The sequence below is a fragment of the Euleptes europaea genome, chromosome 5 (assembly GCF_029931775.1).
Source record: "Euleptes europaea isolate rEulEur1 chromosome 5, rEulEur1.hap1, whole genome shotgun sequence".
NCBI classification, from domain to species: Eukaryota; Metazoa; Chordata; class Lepidosauria; order Squamata; family Sphaerodactylidae; genus Euleptes; species Euleptes europaea.
Genome location: NC_079316.1, coordinates 47,648,827 through 47,666,232, shown reverse-complemented (window position 1 = coordinate 47,666,232; position 17,406 = coordinate 47,648,827). Strand labels below are relative to the sequence as shown.

General features: G+C 44.1%; 1 protein-coding gene across 1 annotated transcript in view; it reads left to right on the top strand.

The window, feature by feature from the left end:
• The window catches only part of LOC130477494 (small ubiquitin-related modifier 3), a 99,823-nt gene that overhangs the window by 47,651 nt on the left and 34,766 nt on the right, over nt 1–17,406 (top strand). The window lies entirely within an intron of this gene.

The following is a 17,406-nucleotide window of genomic DNA, read 5'->3' as shown; positions in this document are numbered from 1 at the left end:
CCTATTATAGCTGGACTGGATTTGCTTCTAGGAGTTAAATTTGGCTTTTACCCATAATACAACTTGAAGTAACATGAAAACCTGGTAGTGGTAGAAATTGCCATCAAGCTGCAGCTGATTTATGGCAATCCTGTGCAGTTGTCAAGGCAAGAGGGGAACAGAGGGGGTTTGCCATTGCTTGCCTCTGAGTATCAACCCTAGATTTCCTTGGTGTTCTCCCATCCAAGTACTAACCAGGGCCGACCCTGCTTAGCCTTTGAGATCTGACAAGATTAGGCTAGCCTCGGCCATCCAGGTCAGAGCATGAAAACCTGAAGATTACCATATTCACCTTGTAAGGTCAGTAACTTTAGCCACTCCTGTATGTGTATTACTCACCTCCTACTGCTCATTCCAAGTCTGCAAAGGCTCACCCTGCAAATACTCATCTGCCTGCCCTGTCCACTTATTTAGACAGATGATATGACTAGAAAAATCTCTTGCTGCTGGAACTAAAATGTAAAAAAAAAACACCTTAAATTGTATTAAAAAGCCACGGGATTAAGGTTGTGAGAGTGCTTGAGGAAACTAAAAACGTTCACGCTGTACTTTTTAGACTGATCATTTACCGCAAATTAGAATTCCTATGACTCATAGAATCCTTATAGGACCCCATGTTTTTGGTTGGGAGATCTGTCTCTTCCAGGTTTTTAAAGCAATATCAACTCATCATGAAGAAATAGGGAGGCAGAGAAGGCAAAGGTGACCCCACCACCCTCGGAAGATGCATGGCTTACTGTAGACTTGAAATAGCAGCAAAGAACATGCAATCACCAAAGAGCTCCAAAAAACATTTGACTGTGTTCTCAAATCCAATTTGGGAAGCTGGGAAAATCTAATTTGGAAGATGACTCAAAGCACACATTTGATTTGAAACTGAGGTTGTAGGGCACAGGTCAAGTCAGACAGAGGGCCAGGAAAATAAAGATAAAATGTATACATGATGTTTTTGAAGCAGGATTGGGGAACCTTTTTCCTGCCAAGGGCCATTTGCACATTTATAACATCATTCGGGCCCTGACCTGGATGGCCCAGGCTAGCCTGATCTCGTCAGATCTCAGAAGCTAAGCAGGGTCAGCCCTGGTTAGTATTTGGATGGGAGACCACCGAGGAATACCAGGGTTGATGTGCGGAGGAAGGCACTGGCAAACCACCTCTGTTAGTCTCTTGCCGTGAAAACCCCAAAACCGGGGTCCCCATAAGTCGGCTGCGACTTGAAGGCACTTTACACACACACAACATCATTCGGGGGCCAGAACCAGGTGTAGATCTCCCAGGGGGAGGCTAGCGTTGCCAGGTCTCCAGCCATCACCTGGAGGTTAGGAAAACTCTAGTACCAGGCTCACCAAACAAAATAAATAATTACACAAGCAAACTATGCAAACATGTATTGTGAACGTAAACATCTACAAACAAGTGCAAACATCAAAGAGAATATATACAAGTGAATCCACAAGGGAGAATTGGAAAGTCTCTTTCAAGGTAGGTCTCTGTCAGAGTAAGTAAAAGTCTTATCTCAAGGTAGTTTCTTCAGATAATAACCCCAAGTGGAACAAAGGGGAGAAGGTCCACAGTAACGCCGTCCGGATGTTCACGAGCGTTTTCACTGCGTAATTGCAGCTTCATCAGCTAATATCTTCTTAATATATATCATTTATCTATAAAATGTAATAATAATTAATAAAAAAAAATTTATACTAAACTACCATTGTCTTTAAATATATATTAAAAGCTGCCTACGTCAAACTGCATATTGGTGAGCATAAATCCAGGATTAGGTCCCGTAATTTTGAGGCACCCCTGACTTCCCATTTCATCGAAAAGCATCATAATGAAAATGATCTTAGATTTTTTGTTATTTGGATTTATAAAGGTAACAGCTTTGATACGGAAAATGTGCAAAAAAGCTTACTGAGACAGGAAAGCAAGTTCATTTATTTATTCAAGTCATATTTTCCTTTTGGTCTCAATAATGAATTAGACCTATCGTGTTATTTGTAAGTAAGTAATAAGTATTTTCAGAATCCATCCTTTGCCACTCATCCCTCTGTTCTAGCTGAATATATTAGATAGCACTTCTTATGCAACTTTAACTGTAGCCATTTTGAGCAGCCTTCTGGTGCATTTAGACTGAATACTTGTATTAAACTGCTATTATTGCATCTACTAAGGTATGTTTCATTTTATAAGCTTTTAATATATATTTAAAGACAATGGCAGTTTAGTATAATTTTTTTTATTAATTATTATTACATTTTATAGATAAATGATATATATTAAGAAGATATTAGCTGATGAAGCTGCAATTACGCAGTGAAAACGCTCGTGAACATCCGGACGGCGTTACTGTGGACCTTCTCCCCTTTGTTCCACTTGGGGTTATTATCTGAAGAAACTACCTTGAGATAAGACTTTTACTTACTCTGACAGAGACCTACCTTGAAAGAGAATTTCCAATTCTCCCTTGTGGATTCACTTGTATATATTCTCTTTGATGTTTGCACTTGTTTGTAGATGTTTACGTTCACAATACATGTTTGCATAGTTTGCTTGTGTAATTATTTATTTTGTTTGGTGAGCCTGGTACTAGAGTTTTCCTAACTATCCTGTTAGTGCTAGTGCATATTTGCCTTATATCACCTGGAGGTTGGCAACCCCAGGGGAGGCCACGCAGAGAAGGCCTGGAGGGCGCCCCCGCTCCCCCCCTCCCAGGCGGGAGGGCAGCCAGCAGTGGGCCCGAGCAAACGAGGCGCCAGGGGGGCACAGCCCACAGCCAATTTGCAGGTAAGGAAGGGAGGAAGGAAAGAAAACAGAGAAAGAGGAAAAGGGAGGGAGGGGAAAAGAGAGAGAAAGGGAGAAAGAAATGGAGGGAGGGAGAAAGAAAGAAAAGGTCAGAGGGAGACATACAAAGAGACAGAAAAAGAGGGAGAGGGAGAGAAAGGAGAGTGACAGAAAAAGAGGAAGAAAGAAAAGCCTTCCCCCCCACACACACACACGCGCGCACGCCGGCCCCACGCGACCAGGCTCCAGCCTCCCCACACACACATACACCCGGCCCCGGAGCTCCCAAGGGCCACGGAAAATGTACTGAGGTTCCCCATCCCTGTTTTAAAGGAAGAAAGCAAACAGGAGCATCCCTCAACAGTGACAAAAAGAAAGACTCTCTAGATTAAAGTTTAAAAGAACTTGAATAATACCACTGATACAACTGATCCAGTTATAGCTCTGGGGCACAGTGAACCAAAGGCAGAGCCTGTAGACTGTACATGTGGGTGCTATAGGTCCAACACTAGCCCAAAGGTTTCGTGTGAGTTGGAGGAGAGCATAGCTTGGATGTGATGGAGCTTTTCCATGGGTGCAGCACAACTTTCTTGCCTCCTTCCTCTAAGTTTGCCAAACTCCACATTAAATAATTCCTGGAGTTTTGGGGGGTGGAGCCTTAGGGTGGGATTTGGCATGGAAAGGGAGCTCAGCAGCTTATAATGCTTACAGTCCACCCTCCAAAGCAGCCATTTTCTCCAGGAAAATTGAACTCTGCAGCTGGAGGTCAGTTGTAATACTGGGAGATCTCCAGGTCCTCATTGGCTACCCTTCCTCCCATTGCAGTTCAGAATGCCCCCCTGCTGATCCCCAGAGGTGCATTAGGAGGGAAAGTCAGGCTCTGTGGGTGGTAATCCTCCTGCCCACAAGAATAAACTCCAGTGGATCCATGCCTACACAGCCACTGCATCTTTCTCCTCTTGCATCGGGACCATGAAGAGTCATTTTAAAGGATGGATTTAAAAAAATCAGCATTGAGCGAGGAGCAAAATCAACCCTGCATAAATGGGTAATTCCCTCATTTGTCTCTTTGGCCACTTATCAGGGTCGATTCTTCTCCTCGCTCAGTGCTGATTTTTTAAATCTGACCTTTAAAATGACTATTCTCGGTCCCGATACAAGAGGAGAATGTCAAACAAATTCCACCCCCCATTTGCCTGTTCCTTCGTTTGCATAGCCATTAGCAATAGTCGTTTGCATAGCTAAGACACGGCTGTGATCCTGCATGCTTCCTTCAGTGAATGCTTTGATGTGGGGGTGGAGCAAATACAAAAGGTCGCGCTAAAGGGGCTCTTAAGAAATGTGAAGCAGGTATGCGCAGGCTTCGCAGTGACGTCTGGAATGATGGTGTGAAGAAATAAAAAAATATGCAGGACACTTCAGCCTGGAACGCGCTGCTAATTTCCAAGCATAAACGTGTGTGCACCATTCTGGTGACATCAACGGGTTTAAGAATGTTTTATGCAGTTTCCTCTTTGTGTTAAGAATAGGACAAAAGCAGATTATTTTCTAATATCAGAAAAATGTTTTCCAGTTGTTAGTACTCATTGATTTAACCACTAATCTTGTGCTATTTTGTAACTGAAAAAATCTCAGCCAAGTAACCATATATAGTTAAATAAAATACTGTGTTCTTTTCCAGCCTTTTGGAGAAATTTAAAAGCTATGCGAATGTAAGATTAAAGACAAAAAAATAATATTCTTGGATCCACCACAAACAATAGTAAACATAAAGAAAAATCCTTTTACTAGATTACCGCAAGATGGCACAGACCTCCAACTAACTGGTCACTGGGTATGTAAAACAAGTCTGCCAGAGGAAAGTGTTATATTTTAAAGCTAATTAAAATAAATTGGTTCACAGTAAGAACATGAGTTAAAGCATTCATAAGATCAAGGCAATGTGTTTTGAGCACGAATAGACTGTAAAAAGCTGTATCTTAAAAGAGAGGCCAAAAGTAACCAGATAATCCGACCTGAAGATGAGACTACATGTCACAAAGCAAACATGGGCTTCCTCAACGCTAATATGGCATGGGGAAGACTTAGGGTTGCCAATAGGATTGCCAGGTCACTCTGTTCCACTGGTGGGAGGTTTGGGGGCGGAGCTTGAGGGGGCGGGGTTTGGAGAGGGGAGGGACTTCAATGCCATAGAGTCCAATTGCCAAAGCAGCCATTTTCTCCAGGTGAACTGATCTCTGTCGGCTGGAAATCATTTGTAATAGCAGGAGGTCTCCTGCTACCACCTGGAGTTTGGCAGCCCTATTGTGCAACCACATTATTACAGCACTTGAATCAGCAAAATTAGTGTACACTGTGTGGGAGAAATGGCTGCTTTCCCAACAATTTATTGAAATTTGTCTACATATGATACTCATATAACAAGTGATACCTAAAAGGGTGTGGGAAGCCTGGGTTTCTTGAAACAAATGAGTAACAAGATTAATACCCAATGGTCACTAGACAGAACTTCCATCTCTGGGGATGGTATTACCAGGTAATAGGGACAAAGGACATCCCCTTCCTGGCTTGTTTGTGATCTTTCAGCAGCATCCTTGTATTGAGCGTTGGGAATACAATGCTGGACTGAATGAACCTTTGACCTTCTCTAGCGAGGCTATTCTTGTTACATTCTTATTACCTGGTTTGAAAAGGGCAGGAGAACTATTTCAGTTCATGCATGAGTGATGAAGAGAAAATGAACAAGGAATTCTCATCCTCTTGCGGAGCATTAAAATAAACAAATGATTTATGACATTATCAATTTAAACCACACCTGTTCATAGATGAAAATAAAATGCTAAGAGGAAATTTTAAGTCATATAGGGGAACTCTTGTTCTTCTTTTCAAGCTTTTGTTCACAAATGAAGCCTGTGAAGTCTATGTTAAAATGGTAACTCACAAAATGAATAGTTAAATTCCTCACATTCAGGCATCAGACTTCTAGTTACAGTTTCTACTCCGATGCAATTACAGTTTTTTTCCAGATATGACTTTTATAAAAAGAGGGAGTCATGTTATATTTGCATACAAGTTGTAGTTATGATTAGTAAAAACATTGGGGTGTATAACTATTTTAGGGGGGTCATCTTATATTCAAGATCCCTTCCTTTTAAGTACGGATAGTAGTCTGAATACAGTCATTGGCAATAGTGGAAAGTGTCCGGGAGAATAATTGAAGGGGGAAGGGAGAATTGTCTGAAACATTTTATTTGTTTGTTTAAAACATGTTTATGCTACCTTTCCGCTTAATTAGGGTCCCCAAGGTGGTGAATATGAAAACATCTGAACATTAAAAACTGCATTTTATAATTATAAAGTAATTAATTAAAAACTCATAAACATACAACACCAAAACCACAGCAAAGGGCCAATAACAGAACACTGGCGAAATTTCACAAGCAGAGGAGGAAATGTGTTATATTCTCCCTAGGAAATATTTTGAATACGCTAACTTGGATTCTTTACAACTAAACAGCCAAACTATGTCAAAATTCAAAGCAAAAAAAAAAAAAAATCAACACAGCCAATATAAGAAAACCATGTACATAATTGATAGGACACAATTTAACATTAATGATAACTGACATGTTGATTAATAATCCATAAAGTTTCTACACTGATTGTGAGTCCTTTATTAAAAAGTAGCAATATGAGTTCTCCCGTTAAGTAATAAATACTCACAGGTAGAGTCGCCAACATCCAGGGTTGGCTGGAGATCTTCTGGAATTACAACTGATTACCAGATGATAAAGATCAGTTCCCCCAGAGAAAATGGTTGCTTTGGAGGATGGATGCCATTGCATTATACCCCACTGAGGTCCCTCCCCTTCCCAAACCCCGCCCGCCACAGACTCAACCTTCCAGTCTCCAGGTATTTCCAGAGCAGGAGCTGGCAACCATATGGGGTACCCTGCACAACTGCTTTAGGGCACTAGCACAAATCTGTGCATTTCTTGGATTACTGGTCACCTCTATCATTTTTCTTTCTATAAAGCATCTCTAAGAAGCCCTTTAGTCCCATAAAAGTATTTCCCTGCCATTCCCTTCACATACGGATCATTCCAGCACCCCATCTACCCCACAATATACGCTCACTTAAATATTTGGTTTTCTTTCTCTTTTTTGAAAAAAGACTGAACAACATTTGGCTCCAGAACCATAGGTTGCAGACCCCTGTTCCAATTCATCCATCTCTTGAGGCCAATCTGTACATATATGTGTATCTTGCCATAATTTTATGACCAGACTCACAATTCTGGCAAATACATCCCTTAGTAGCACACCTTTTGAGGCTTTCAAATGTCTACTTTTGGACCAGCAGAAGAATGCAACTCAGCCTAACCTTACAGCTTGCATCCTTCTATGCCATTGGCAATGCATTCAGAATAAAAAAAAAAAAACTAGCATATTAACCTCCGGTCCTGCTTGCTCTGCCCTGTGCCTTAAGTTCACATCTGCTGCTACATATTGTTGAAAGAGCACACGAGGTTGTAGCAGTTTAAGAAGGTGTACACGTGTGTATAAGGAGCCCTCTGCTGAGTGACAGACTTACTATCTATCATCTGTGGGCTACTAACCAAGTCAGTCCAGCATCTCCTCTTCTCCCCTTGCCATCCTTCAGAATACAAGCAGTAGCACACCACAATAATAGTGTACAGGATTCCATCACCGAAAAGATGGGAGTCAATGCTGCCATTAGACCACAAATAGTGGAATTTCACCAAAATATTTTCAGTCCAACCTACCTCACAGAGTTGTTGTGAAGATAACATGATGCATGTGGGATGGGAAACACTACCTTGAGATAAAGTGTAATAACAAAAGAAAGCACTGGCTGTGCTAGCAGTTTTCCTGGTGTTTTAATAGGATGGTATCACCTTGGCGATGGGCAGCCAGGAGGTGGGATGGCAAACAGCCCTGCTCCACTGCACCTCAAGGGCCTTGTAGCCACCTGGACGTCATGACCCCGGGGGGGGGGGGAAGCTATGCTCACCTTCACGAAATTAAACAGTTGTGAAGGAAAAGAAGAAGGAAGTCTTTTCACCAAGGTGCAACCAATTTTTTGCATCTCCCCTGCTAAAGCAGATACATAAGATAGGGTGTCAGTCCATAAACTCAATAACGCCAACCACCACAAAGGTATCAGGGACACTCTTGCAGAGCGTACAGCAGTTTCTCAAGCTCATGCATTTTGACACATACTTTGTGTGCTGCAGTGACTGGGGGTAGAACATTTGGTTGTCAAAATGTTACGCTCACAAAGTCACTTATACATTTTTTCCTACGATTGCCAAACTTGGATCTGAAGCAATTACTGCATCTCAGGGTATAGGCACACCACTTTCTCCCCTAGAAAACAAACACCACCGCCATTGGGCATGTTATTCTTCATGGCTGTGTATTTAAACTTTTTTTTCTCCAATTTCTTATATTTAAGGATTTACAGTTAATGGCTTTAATTTCTTTAATTTAAATTGCATTAGCAATTGCACCTGAAAGGTAGCAAAAATCTGTAGCAACCCAAGAACATAAGAAAAGTTCCACCGGATCAGACCAGAGGTCCATCCAGTCCAGCATCCTGTCTCCCGCAGTGGCCAGCTAGTTCCACTAGAGGGCAAATATCAGGGCACAGAGGCCAAGACCTTCCCCTGATGTTGCCTCCTGGCACTGGGATTCAGAGGTTGACTGCCTCTGAATGTGGAGGTTCCCTTTAGTCACCAGGGCTAGTAGCCATTGACAGACCTCACAGACGTTTTCACAGATTTTGCTAGTCTTTAAGGTGCTATTGGTCTCTTGCTCTTTTCTACTGCTAGTGACAGACTAATCACAGATTCACTAAGGGCACTTTCACACAGCCCAAATAATGCACTTTCAATCCACTTTTAATGCACGTTGAAGGTAGATTTTACTGTGTGAACTGACAAAATCCACTTGCAAACGATAGTTAAGGTGCACTGAAAGTGGATTGAAAGTGCATTATTTGGGCTGTGTGAAAGTGCCCTAAGTGTATATACTATTCCCCCCAGCCCATTCATGTATGTGACACGTGTGGCGATCAATACATGGCTTGCACATGACTTGCTACCTGTGTGGGCATGCTGGGCTCGTGGGGAACGACCTTCCACACTCTTGTCCCAGGTTCTTGTGTTATGTGTGTTAAGTGCCGTCAAGTCGCTTCCGACTCATGGCGACCCTATGAATCAAAGTCCTCCAAAACGTCCTATCTTTGACAGCCTCTTAGAAATGTACAAGTTCCCCAACTGCTAGAGTTGCCAACCTCCAGAAGGAGCCTGGCGATTTCATAGGATCATAGAGTTGGAAGGGACCACCAGGGCCATCAAGTCCAACCCCCTGCACAATGCAGGAAATTCACAACTACCTCCCCACACACACACCCAGTGCCCAGAAGGTGGCCAGACTCAGAACTATAGGTGACCGCCAGATGACCGAGATCCAGTTCCCTTGGAGGAAGGGGCTGCTTTGGAGGGTGCCCTCCATGGCACGATGCTCCCCTGAAGCCCCTCCCCAAAGCCCCCGCTCCTCTAGGCTCCACCTTTCAGATCTCCAGGAATTTCCCGACCCAGAGTCGGCAACCCGCTCGGGCAGCACGGCAAGGGGGCCGCTCGAGCCTGCCCAGCGCGGCTGCCCAGCTGCTGCTGCTGCTGCGGGCAGGCTGCCTGCTCCCTGCCCGGGACTGGGAGGGAGGGCAGGCGCAGGAAGCCCGGGGGACCGGGGGGGGGGGAGAGAAGTCCCGCAAAGCGGCCAAGCGCGTCTTACCTGGCCCGCAGCCCAGCCTCCGCGCCCAGCAGCCACCGGCCTCGAGGTGTGCAGCCGCAAGCGCTCTCCCGTCCCCGCGCCCTTCCCCTCCAAAGCAGACACGCGGAGCTAATTTTATCAGCCCACCCCCCGTCCCCCCCTCCAGCCGGGCAGCCGCGTTGGAAATAGCACATCGCCCACTCATCCCCAGGCTCCCTCTTCCAGGGAAATGTTTATAGTATCATGCCACGGAGAGGGTTTCCATGGCACTGGTGACTTTCGCACTGTTGCCTTGGCAACCACTTGAGGCCGTCTTGGACGGGCTGAGAATACCCTTCCTAGACAAATAAGGCGAGCAGCGGCAGCCGCGGAGGACCGGGCGGCGGAGGCGCGGTTGGGTTGGGTTGGGTTGAGTTGGGTTGGGATCTCTTCTCTCTCGCTCGCTCTCCTCTTCGCGTTGCCGGGTCGGCTCCGCGCGCCCCCTGCCGGTGGCTTGTGGTGCTGCTCCTGACGCGGATGCCAGCGGATTGGCGGTCGGTCCAGGATAACACCGTCAGAAAAGTCCTCTGCTACTTAGAAAAGCTTGTATAACAGCTGCTGCCATCTCGCTACTGCCCTGAAAGTTTCCCTCTATCTTCTGGTCTAAAACGATCTAAAAGGAGCCTGCTGTTTGTTTTTTTAAAGAAACTCTAACATCCTCTCACATATAATGGAAATGGTTATTGCAGAATGCATGCCGTGGATATAATCTTTTGGACCACTGCATGCCACAAAGGACAAGATCTGAGATGTTATGCATCTTTCACCTGGTATGGACTTACAGGGTGGATTTGGGCTTGACAGGTAAAAATCACAAGGCTCCTCATATGGAAACATCATGGATATGGGATTTTGCACCACTAAAATAACACAAAGCACTGGATCCCAGCTTTTTAACAAGAATAATGTTAGCTGGGGGAATTAGGACACGTTTTTAGGAAATTGAATTTGGAGGTCTGTGTTTAAAGATCATGAGAACCCTCTATTTGTTTTCTGGTGGCACTCAGGTGAGCTGCTTTTTTTGGTTTTTGCAATCCTTAGTAGTGTCAACCCTGTGTGCTGTAGCAGTGAAAAAGGCAAATCTATGTCAAAGATTATTAGGAAAGGAATTGAAAATAAAACGGCCAATATTATAATGCCTCTGTACAGATCTGTAGTACGGCCTCATTTGAAATACACTGTGAACTGTTCTGGTCACCGTATCTCACAAAAACATTGCAGAGCTGGAAAAAGTCCAGAAGAAGGCAACCAAAATGATTAAGGGGTTGGAGCACCTTCCCTATAAGGAAAGGCTGAAGAGTCTGGGGCTTTTCGGTTTAGAAAAGAGCTGAGTAAGTTAGGATTTTATACAGGTTTATAAAATTATGCACAGGGTGGAGACAGTTAACAAACAGAACTTTTTCTTCCTCTCCCAGCATACTAGTTCTCAAAGGCAGACAATGAAGATGATGGGTAGTGGATTCAGAACAGACAAAAGGAAATACTTCTTTAGATGGTGAGTAATTATAATGTGGAATTCACTGCAGGAGGATGTAGTGCTGGTGGCCACAGGCACAGACAGATTTAAAAGGGAATTAGCTATATTCATGGAGGATAGGTCTATCAGTAGCTACTAGCTATAGTGACTAAGGGGAACCTTCTCATTCAGAGGCAGTAAACCTCTGAATCCCAATGCCAGGAGGCAACATCAGGGGAAGGCCTCTATGCCCTGCTGTGGGCCCTCCAGGGGAATGAGTTGGCCACAGTGTGAGACAGGAAGCTGGACTAGATGGACCGCTGGTCTGATCCAGCAGGGTTCTTCTTATGTTCTTTTGTTCTTATTAGTAATGAACATGAGCTGTATTTAATGTATCTCTATTTCCTGCCGTGGGAAGTCAGACCGTATATTTGTCCCATTCATGAATGAAAAGGAAATTAAAAAAACAAACATGTTATATTTATAAACAGACAGACAGGAGAAGCTTCTTCCTGCCTGGAATGCCAGATAATCTGTGGGAATAAGCAGTATTGTATTATTGTATTATTAATTATTTACATAGTTTCAGATTTGCTCACTGATACCCACCAAACCCTTCTGAATAATACAGCATTGTTATTCCCATTTTGCACATAGGAAACCAAGCATGTCAGCGACCCATGGAGAATGCAGCAGTTATTATCTGAAATACAGTTCTTTCTAGGTTCCATTGAATGCATTGCACCAGCAATGTTTGAAAGATAAATTCGATAAACATACTCTTATGTGCCAGTCCATCAATGTCCTCCTAATTGTAACCTTGTTATGGGTTTTATTTTATTTCAAAACTGGAAAAAAGCAGCAGTTATTTCCTTTATGCTGCTGATAGGAAATAGCAGGGAGCCATTTAAATTGTCCCAGAGACCAGACAAGATAAATGGCAATCAATGGGTTGGGTCTAGTGCCTCCTTACTAGATCAGAACTCCAGTCCTAGGCTTGGATCATGTTGTTATGAGTATCTCTCTTCCCCAAGCAATGAGAAGTTCAATGGGATATTGCTTACCTGGGTTGGTTCCCTTTGAAAGAGAGTATGTTGTTGATTCCTTCATCAAAAAATGTGCCCTGTTTACTTGGGTCAAGAAAGGGTTGGTTTTAAATGCTGGAATAGGGCATATGCAGAATGGTGTAGTGGGTAAGGTGTTGGAACTAGGACCTTCGAAACCCAGGTTCAAATCCCTGTCTTGAAAACTCCACCAGGGGTTGTCATAAGTCAGCTGTGACTAGATGGCAAAAAAAGTGGAAACTTATGTTGGGGAAGGAGAGAGAGGGGGATAGGGTGGGAGGTTATTATCTAACCAATATAATAGAGAAAATAAACATTACTGCTACTACTACTACTGTTTAACACTAAACAAATCAAGAAAGGGGGCAGCTGACCTAGTCATTAACATAACTTTTCTGTTTTAAAAATTTGGGGAAGCAGCGATCCACTTGAGGCTGCCCATCCAGCCTGCATGACAGCACTTCAATCTTCCTGGTCCTCAAAGATTGTGCCTTCAGAATCAAGCTGAGAGAATGCTAAACTTTGAGATGCTTGCCCTGGTGTGGTGAGGCCCACAGAATCTTGTCAAAGAAGAAGAAGAGTTAGTTTTTATATGCTGACTTTCTCCACCACTTAAGGAAGAATCAAACCGGCTTACAATCACCTTCCCTTCCCCTCCCCACAACAGACACTCTGTGAGGTAGGTGAGGCTGAGAGAGTTCAGAGAGAACTGTGACTAGCCCAAGGTCACCCAGCTGGCTTCATGTGTAGGAGTGGGGAAAGAAAGTTCCCTGGGAAGGGAATCTTGCTGCAGAAAGTCGTTCAGCCTTTGGAACCAGTAGTTCCCCGCTGAAAATATGGTACAGAGTAACTACAGCGAAGTTACTGAATTTACAAACACGGATCTTGCAATCATGAGCACAGAAATAAACTGCTAACCACACAGCAAGTCAATCTCATCTTCTGCAATGATACATCAGGTTGGCAAGATTGGATGGCTCGCACGTAGCAAAATCCACAGTGACTTATTTGTGGGAATGGGCATTTGACTTGTGGAAGGAATTTACCAGCGGGGGCCCTGATCATTAGATCATTAGAAGGTCGGACCAGAACCAACGGTTTGAAACTAATTCAAAAGAGTTTCTGGCTGTGCCGGCGTAGGCCAAGGGCTGGGCGGTGCCCGCAGTCCTCAGACGTGCGGGAGGTATCTAGCCCCTTTCGGAGTAGGCAACAAAGATTATGCTATCTACCATGGTCAGAAGTCAGAGGCATCGTCAAAGCAGGCAGGAGTCCAAGGCCGGAAAGATCAATCATGAGTGGTAGCAGGAACACAGAGAAACTGCACGGTTGCTTCCGCAAAGTGAAAGCATGCCTGCACTGCCTTTATCAGTCAGTGCACTTCCAAGCTTGGCTTCATCCTGAAACGACTCAGCACCAGTTCTCTGTCTGCTTAGCCTCTCCAAGCGAGCACTTCTCCTTTTACCCTGCAAAATCACACGCTGCCAAGTCCTGATATGCCTATCAGGTTCAGGTGAGCTTGGAGGGCTGCCATTCTCAGCTTCCGCTGCAGGGGTTGGGGGAAGAGTAGCGTCTGTCTGCCCTTGTTCCATCTCTCTGCCTAGCTGTGGTTCCTGCTGAGTTGTTTCAGGCTCCTGTGCTACTGACTGCAATGGAGGTACTGAAGGCCCAGAGGCAACTTCACTTCACTCCACTTCAGCTTCAGAGTCCTCCGAGTCCTCAGCTCCCAAGGCAGGGCCCATGACACTGGCTAGACATTAGGAAGAATTTTCTAACAGTCAGAGCGGTTCCTCAGTGGAACAGGCTTCCTCTGGAGGTGGTAAGCTCTCCTTCCCTGGAGGTTTTTAAGAAGAGGTTAGATGGCCATCTGTCAGCAATGCTGATTCTATGACCTTAAGCAGATGATGAGAGGGAGGGCATCTTCTGGGCATGGAGTAGGGGTCACTGAGGGGGGAGGTAGTTGTGAATTTCCTGCATTGTGCAGAGGGTTGGACTACCTAGACCCTGGTGGTCCCTTCCAACTCTATGATTCTATTATCATTGTGGGTCGTATACTGCTGTCAAACTCAAAGATTTTCTTTGGATCTCTGTCAATGCCAAGGTATAATTATTCTGCATAATTGTTTTGTCAATGGAATTAGGAAAAGTCTCCTCATGATCCCCCCTACCCCGTATTCCCTTAGTATTCCCAGAGAAGCCATTATTCTGAGCAAAGCTAATCATTAGCTACACATCTGCAGGGGTTCCTTGTCAATCACCACCATCCCCTTCTTCACCCAGGCTCTGTAACTGTGGCAGTCATACTGCCAATTACCTACTGCAAAACCTCCTGCTGTTTAGGATATTTGAAAACATGATCTAGGAAATTAAAGACGGTCTTGTTAGCTCTTCTGGGATCACATCAGCTCCACAAATATATTTGTTCCTTCCTGCCTGATCTCATGAATTTTAAAGATTTTCTTTACCTTATTCCATAGGGATGTCAGCTAAAAGTAGTGTATGTTTTTGGAAGTCTAATGTATTAAGTTTTCTGTCTGCTGAAAGTAAAGTTCCTTTAGCCTGGTCACTGGTAGAGTTGCCAGCATTTAGCATCCTTGAACAAGCTGTTCCCATCACTTCATCTGTATACTATGAACCGGTTCACAAGCACATTTTCCGATTGTCATGTCGATCTTAAAGTCACAAGAGCTCTGCTCCTATACCATTGCCAGCCCTCATCACAGGGTGATACTTACTCACATAAACCACTGCACTTCCAATCTGCATCTCAGACCATTCTGCAGACAGGATTTTGTGGAAGTGTGACACAAACCTTTATGGTTCATTTTTTACCTTTTGTTGTTTTACGCTGAAAAGTTTAATCCAAGAGGATAGATCTGCTGACAGGATTGGCACTGACTGCACGATGCTGGTAGCCATATGGGGAGGTTGTCATCTTAAGTGTAGCCTCTGACTGTGAGCCTTGGTGCCACAAGCCGTGTCAGCCTTTTAAAGATACATTCCCTGTGTTCTATCTGTCTGCTACAGCATCAGACTTAGAGTAGAGGAAGCTCCTCTGCAATTATGCCCTTAAGTGACATGCTGAACAAAATTATATCTCTGTATCCATGAGAATTGCTGTACAATGCTAGCCAGAGTGACCCCCCCCCATCTATGTCCATTGGTCAACAGGCTAAGGTGTCATTCTGCTTAGGGTTGCACTGTCATGTTGTGTAGTGGTCAGAGCAGTGGACTAGAATTGGAGAGATGCAGGTTCAAATCCTCACTTTCTATGACACTCATTGGGTGACCTTGGACTAGTCATTCTCTCTCAGTCTAGCCTAACTCACAGGATTGTCGTGATCATAAAATATAGGAGAGGAAAACCATTCAGTCCTGTATGCACTACCTGTCTCTCTCTTCTCTCCACAGGCAACCTGGCAGCCCTCCAGCACTTACAAGGGTAGCGGTATTCCCCATCCGTTATGCACAAGTAAAGTGTGCAGAAGCAACAATGGTCAGAGAAAAGCCAGCTGTTCCTGTGCAAAGTTGCCACCTTTTCCCTCCTGTGCCTGGCAGAAGTAAATGCCACAGCTATAGTATTGCCCAGCATGGAGATGACCAGCCAAATCTCTGTCTCACAGATTTCAGAGGCATGGGTGTCCTGCAAGAACTAAAAAATTGGCAACTGTGTGATTCCATCAGAACATAGCCCCACCACTGACGCTGTACAATAACATTGTTTCAGCTATGTTTCTATTCCTGTAATGAGCTACACTCCCCTACCCCATCCTGTTTGTATTTCATCTTAGATGTCATCATGATGTTATCATGTTTGGAGAGGGGCCATGGCTCAGTTTGTAGAGCCTCTGCTTGGAACGCAGAAGGTCCTAGGTTCAATCCCCAAAATTTCCAGTTAAAGGGACTAGGCAAATAGGTGATGTGAAAGACCTCTACCTGAGACCCTGGAGAGCCGCTGCTGGTCTGAGTAGACAATACTGACTTTGATGGACCGAGGGTCTGATCCAGTATAAGGCAGCTTCATGTGTTCATGTATTCATGTGTACATGGGTGGGATGTGAGTTCCTACAGGGTCTTCATTATATTTGGCTGGTGTTAGCCCTGGTATAACAGCTGCCAACACAGCAGAGCCATAGGTAGTGTCCTCAGTTCCTGCACAGTCTTGTGTCCCTTTGGCTTGTGTAGTCCTATGCTTGACTTCATTGTATCACCTTCCCCTCTGCTTCCTTCCAGGGCTCACATTTTCACAAATAAAAGTAACCATTTGTTTCATCTTGAAAATATTGTGTCTTGTTTCCCCCCTCACATTTTCACTATCCCTTTCTTCTCTTCAGGCCTGTATCATTAACTTTGAAGTAAATCCTGTAATGCCACAAAACTTATGACAGATACCTTTTGAAATGTATGAGGTGGCTGTTAAATATCTTGTTGGAAGTCATTGATGTTATAAAAGGGTCACCCTGAGTACTCATACTTCTTTCAGCCTTCAAAATGTACTTCAAGGTAATGGCACCATCATGTGGTCATTTTGTTTTACTTTTAGGAATTGACACAAATGAATATTTGCTAGTATGTATTGCTATTAAAGCCTCTCTCTCCATCCAGCAAAAGTAAGGAAATAGGTTTGAAGGCGCGATCCAGAACCTGCTTGCTACACTGATGCTTTAAAAGACTGTATGTTTTCTGTTGCTGGTCAAGTTTGCAGTTTGTGGTATGTGTGCACCATCCAGCTCTGGAAAGCTGTTCACAAAAGATAACTAATGTTAATTCTGGAGTTTGAAAAATTGCTGAGTGGTATTATTAATCACACGCTTACCTCCTCTGCCACATCAATGGCATACATTCAAACCTTTCATTACAGGGGTTTGAATATAACTTGTGCTCTGCCCCCAGCCAGGGTAATATTAGGGGCATATTTGCAAGTAAGCCTGAAAAATGTCACATGACATGGGTTGGTGACTGAAGCAAGAAGGCCTCTAAAAGCTGCTTTATTCACTGGTCCATCCGGTAGTGCCTGTCCTCTAGCAAAATATTTCTGTTGCCATCAGTTTTCTGTTCATCTGCAGCAATCTGAAGTTGGCATATTTTTTGGTACAGGAAAAAATGTTTATACAGTACCTTACAAGTCTTCAAATAACATTTTCTATGATCTCCCGAAACCCTACAACAGCTCTTTCAGGTAGGCCAATAGTATGATCCTCATGTTGCAGAAGGGCAGCTGAATCTGGGAGA